The sequence below is a fragment of the Lygodium microphyllum genome, chromosome 22 (assembly GCF_053477565.2).
Source record: "Lygodium microphyllum isolate KBCC chromosome 22, Lygodium_microphyllum_v1.1.10, whole genome shotgun sequence".
Taxonomy (NCBI): domain Eukaryota; kingdom Viridiplantae; phylum Streptophyta; class Polypodiopsida; order Schizaeales; family Lygodiaceae; genus Lygodium; species Lygodium microphyllum.
In genome coordinates, this window is record NC_141156.1 from 55,754,408 (window position 1) to 55,760,407 (window position 6,000).

At 36.4% G+C, this 6,000-nt stretch overlaps 1 pseudogene; it reads left to right on the plus strand.

Annotated features, from left to right (window-relative positions):
* The first annotated feature begins 17 nt into the window (after positions 1 to 17).
* On the plus strand, positions 18 to 3,483 carry LOC148017169 (uncharacterized; annotated as a pseudogene).
* The last annotated feature ends 2,517 nt before the right edge of the window (positions 3,484 to 6,000 follow it).

Below are 6,000 nucleotides of genomic sequence, written 5' to 3' on the forward strand. Positions count from 1 at the left end.
GTTTACCAATGGCACCTATGCCCTGTTATGACGATGCAGTTGCAGCTCCGGTCCATGATGTGATGGAAGTTTTTAGCGATGCACCTAATAGTTGGTCTATGACATCTGACGTGTCTATGCTAGAGGCTATTCATGAGCATCCTATATCTGATGGTTTAATTGATAGGCTTGACTTAGATAGTGTGGATGATTTTGGATTAGGGTTATTGTTTGCAATAGAAGATCTTAGAGAGTTTGAAGATTTTAGTTTAGATCTTTTGTTTTCTTAGAGCATTTTGGGTTTTTTACCTTATTCTACATATTTAAACAAAAACAACAACATACAAAACAAATAATCCTTTAAAAAAAACAATTTTGGTTTGTTGATACCTTTACATTTTAGGTTTTAGTGCACTTTAGTTTGGTTAGTCTTCACATGGTTCGATAGTTAGTTGCACGCACTGTTGGGATACTCCTTCAATGCTAGGAGCTCCTTATAAGGAAGTTTGACTAGATGACCGGTTTTTAAATAAGTTTCACTCTTTATTGATCTAACATATTAATGGTTTAGTGGTTAGTAGTTGAGTTTTGTGCAGGTTTGATGATTATTGCAATTTGCAAACCACTACGTGTTTATGGTCTCATTATTTTGGAGTTGCAATATACATGTACATAGCAGGTTGTTTCATATCTAATCTATCTATTTATCTTCGTTTGAAATAAGAGAAAGCTAAAAATATAACTTGATTGAAATCATTTAGAGTTTTCCAAACCTAAATACTTACAAAAGAAACAAAAAACTCAATTTTTCAAACACAAAAGAAAGATATATAACCAATTTAGTTTATATGAGAGTCCACCCACATGGGATGGGACTTAGCACCAAGGAGTGATTGAAAGGGGGTGATGTGTGTGCCTGACATAGTGAATTTCATTGTATGGGAGTCTATTTAGGAATCCAATAGAGTTTTCCCCTATCTTTTTGTTGCTTTTTTAGCGGTATATGGGGGTAGCTGAATAACAAGGCTCTCTCCATGAAATTTTGACTAGGAGTAGCGTGGACGAGAGATGCTGAGTTGATGAGTATCTTTGCTTATCATTTTTCCAATCAAAGTGACTAGTATTATGTGCTAGATTAGATTCCTTGAGTGAAGTTGTTGAGCTAAAATTTTTGACCATTCAATTAAGTGATGCATTCTTAGCCTTCTAGTTGATCCTTTTTATAAAAAACTTAAAATCCAATCAAAATAATAAAAGTTTAGAAGAGTCCATATATTTATTCTTCGGAAGGCAAAAAGGAAAGAAAGAAAGAAAGAAAAAATGCCCTGAGACTGTAGGGTTTTTTTAATTAAAAACACCAAAAGAAGATAACCATTGCCTCTGAGGTCCTGGTAGGCTATAGAGATTTCCTTGATGGGTGCCATGCGTCCAATGCCTTGCATCTCTTTGGCGTGGGACCTTTTGGAAAGGAGAATAAATGTATATACTCTTTTGGCATTTCAAGAAATCCACTACTATTAAATTTTTTAAAAAAAACAAACAAACACACAAAACTCTAGACAGTTGGAAGTTAGGGACCATTGACTGGTTGTTCTAGTAGAACATGGAGGGTTAGCAACTAAACCATAGGAGTCCTATTTGGTGTCTTAATATTAGCTTTCTTTGTTGGGTTCTTTGTTAGGCATGGACCTTATCAGTGATGCTATTTCAGAAGCAATATTCCTAGTGGGATAGTAGTGTGGCATTTTCTTGCCTAGAGGGATTATTGTTGTGTAGCAACTCTAGAAAGCTTCCTAGTTGGTATATTCTATGCACTGAATGAAGCTCTATTATGCAATTAAGTGGGGAGAGTGCGTAAGGGAAATGTTAATATGCACAAGTGTTACGTAACTTGATTGAAACATTTGTCTTGCTTGCTTAATAATATGACACTAATAAATAATTTCCTATCTTTTCAGTGTCTACTAGTTTTCTATGTGTGGTTTTGCAGTTCTTGTAGTTGTGCTCGCGAGGACGCTTTGCAATTAAGTGAGAGAGAGTATATTTTATCTTTTGAGGCTACGTAGCAAAGCTCGTGGTAGATATGTTCGTGATGCTAGATGTTCGTGATGTAGCTTTGCTTGTGAGGACACTACGCAATTAAGTGGGGGAGAATGACAACACCTAGAAACAATGCCTAATATTGCAAAAACATTTAGCAAAATTGTACACAATTGGCACATTGTTACCAACTTTTTACATTAATTTAATACAGATGTGGTGCTTGTTGCAGTTTTTAGAGGCCGTGTCTCTGCAGTTTGGCCAGGAGATGTCGATACAAGGAAGTTTTTGTACGGTAGAAAGGTGGTGCTATAGATAAAATTTGATAGATTTCCTTAATGAAACCCAACCATGACCAATCTAAAATTTTCCCATAGGAAATTATTATCATCTAGAGAAGATAAGTTCTTGTCTTGTTTCCCATGACTCCCCTCTTTCCAACACTAAATTTGGTATTGTTTTAGTGAAAAGAGGTAGGTTTAGGAGCTTTGTGGTGGTTCGGCACATTATCTAAGTAGCATTTGTATGCCCCTCGTAACTCGCAATGCAAAGCATAGTTCATTTGGGGGCAATTTCAATGTCAATAGATTGGTTAGGTGACATCGAGTTCTTCAGCAATGTGCTAGCAATCTTTGAAGCTCTCCAGAGTAGTATGGAGCCACTTGAAGATGTGATGTTACTTGCACTTGTTATGGTGTTTCTCTATTCACTAATTGGACTTCAGTTCTTTGGGTCAGATCTTGCATATGGGTGTATAAGGTAGATAGATGGTTAAATGTCCTACCCTATAATATACCGTTCACATTTCTCAGATAGAGGACTTAAGTGCCCAAGAAATTTAGTATGCAAGAAAATAGTCAAAATGGTGGTTTGCAAGACAATTTCTACATCTTGATGTAGTGGCCCCGTATGAGTACATTTTTATATGGGATGAAGACCTTGGCGTCAACAACTTTGATGCTGAAATGTATATAGAACTTCTTAAAAAGTACAACCTTGAGATATCTCAACCTGCTTTAGAGCCAAGTCATAAGGTGACGTGGAGAATGACAATGCACTTAAAAAATTTCAAAAATGCATGGAGTGACTACAGAAAGCTCTGGCCAATGCAAAGATCCAAATAAGCCTCCATGTAGGGGGTTTGTCGAGATAATGTCTCCTCTGTTTTTAAGAAATACATGGAAATGTGTTTGGCATCTGATCTGGAATGATTTGATTCATGGATGGGGTCTTGACTTCGCCTTAGAGAGGTGTGTGAAGCCTGCGTATGAGAAAGTGGGAGTTGTGGATACTTAATGGATAGTCCACAAGCTTCTCCCATCTTTGGGTTTCTAGGCAGAATCAATCAATGGAAAGGCTCCATGGGAAGGGGCCAAGGAACAATGCCAGTATGAGTGGAACTTCTTCCACAATCATGTGTAAGAGGCTTAGCAAGAGGCTCTCAAGGAATTAAAGGATCACTAGAGCCATGACCTAGGGATAATAGTATGATACTCACTTTGGCAGTTCACTGAAGTCTTGACTTGAGTTTGCAAGCATCATTCGTTATATGTTTGAAGTAAACATGGAGATTGTAGGAAAAATTAGGTATAAGAAACATGATTGGTAGAGATAATAGTCCAACTATCATTAAGGAGCTGGAAGGAAATGAATTAAAAGAAAAATTAAAAAAGAACAAGAGGATAGGCCGTTGAAGATCGTTGGAGATAGGAGGGGTCGTGAAGGTGCCATCTTGGCCAAATTGGAATGCTGGGGGGAGGAAGAGTGGCGGAAGAGGCAACATTGCACTTTGGTGATCCCCGGATTTATGACATGAAACATAGAAAACCGGAATGAGAATTTGCACAAGAGGAGGGCGTATCAATCCTGTGGATAATGAACCTGCCGATGATTCCTTTGGAGTCTGCAACTCTCTGATGGAAAGCTGAATGATCTACCATAGTTGCTGCAATTGAGAAGGTACATTGACAAGATGATCATGATCATGATCTTGATTGTGCCATGATTTTGACAGATCAGATGACGAAACGTAGGAGATGGAAAGTAGGTGTGGGAGAGAGAGAAGAGGCGCCCTCATGCTGTCATCCATGGTCGGCACCCCTACATGTTGTGATAGCGAGTGCTCATAATTAACTCTAGAAGTGAAGCAGGTGGGAGAGAGAGAAGAGACACCCTCTTCGAATTCGCCTCAGATGAGAATGCTAATGATTGCACTCCATGATTGTTGCTTTCCCTAAAACAGAGCTTTGTTTCATGACTAATATGGCCTTTGCGTTCAATGCAAAGACAATTGCATGCTTGGCAATGAATGTGAAGCAAAGTAGGTGGAGAGAGAGAGAGAGAGAGAGAGAGAGAGAGAGAGAATGATGGAAAGGGTGCCATATTCATGGGCGCCATCATTGAAGAGAGGGAGAGAGGAGGAGGCTTTTCAAGCTAGCCAAAACCAGGAAATGGACAAAGAAATGTAATTGGAAAGGACAAAGAGGAGAGAATTGAAACTCATGCCTCCTACATGATCATTGCCATGCCTTCCCTTTGAACATGGAAATGGGAGCTTCAATGTACCCACCCAAACTGAGATTACATGTTTGGAGAAGAGTTTCCTCTCTTCAATTCACTCTACTTCACGTACAGTTTAGTGGAGAGATGGGCAAGACATGGAATTAGTTATCTTCTCCTCATTTGGTTGTCGACTATGAAGAAGCCATAGCCATGGGTTTAAAGTTCTTAATTAAAGCTTAATAGCTTTAAGATCTTAAAGGCCATTCTTATCATGATAAGTCAATCAATTAGCCAGGAAGGTGAGGAAGTAAAAATAATGATGATCACGTGTGCGAGACGACTGGACAGAAGGTAGATCTTGGCCAAGACTACAAGGGACATGGTTTCCAAAAGCGTAATTGTGATTCTCGTTTTTTACGTAAGTGATTTAACTCGTTTAATAGAAATAAGTGCTTCAACATAAACATTTCTTTGGTTTATACTTTTTATAAAATGTATTTGAACCTCATTTTTAACTCTAAATAGTCATTAGTATTTATGTTAGTCTGATTTTATATTTCAAAAATAAAAAACAAATAAAAATTCTTTAAAATGGTATAGATACTTTTTTATAAAATATTTGGTTAAATAATCATGATATGTAATATTTTTATATTTAATTATACACTATTAACATTATTCTAAAAAAATTTCACTTTTTAAAAAGATTTTTAATATGTGTCAAAAATAAAAAATAGTTATTTTAGATGAAATTAAAATATTTATTGATAAAAATATTATTTTTAACTCAAAAATTTTAGAATCTTTCATGGAAAATTTGAGAATATGGTTTTCGATGTTTTATGGAATTTTCTTGGGATTAGAAAAAAAGAAAATTAATTTGATGTTAGTACTTTGAAACATTATTAGTGTTGACAAAGTATTAAGTTATACCATATGGGACAAGAGAAATGTTTTTTTTCAAAGGATATTAGAGTTTACGGGTTTGTGGAATGTTAGTTGATTTTTTTTAATGTTTACTAGTTAATAAATAATAAAGGAATTTATTATATAAAGAAAGAGAAGAGATCGTTTAAAAAGAATTTAAATGGAGATGTACAGATAGATCTATTGGATCTATGTTGCCTTGAGATAAATTTACCAAGGGATAAAAATCCTAGGCTTAGTATCCTAATGTCCAGTGTAGAGACCTCGCCGTGAAGAGTTAAGAGATGAAGTGCAAGATTAAGCAAGCTTATTGATGTTCGAGACATTAGATTAGTTGGATTACTATGAACGAGTATCGTAGCTATTGAGGAAGGCTAGATAAATCATAAAAATTAGTTACTAATATTACCTATTTAGTGCAACAACTCGCAGGAGTTGGCTTGACAACCCAGTTAAAAGTGGCTTGGTCTTTGGCCAGTCACACTCCTTGCAAACCTTACCAAGGCGATGTGTATGGTGTTCTATAGCCTTGTGAAGGGTACTTTTAGGTAT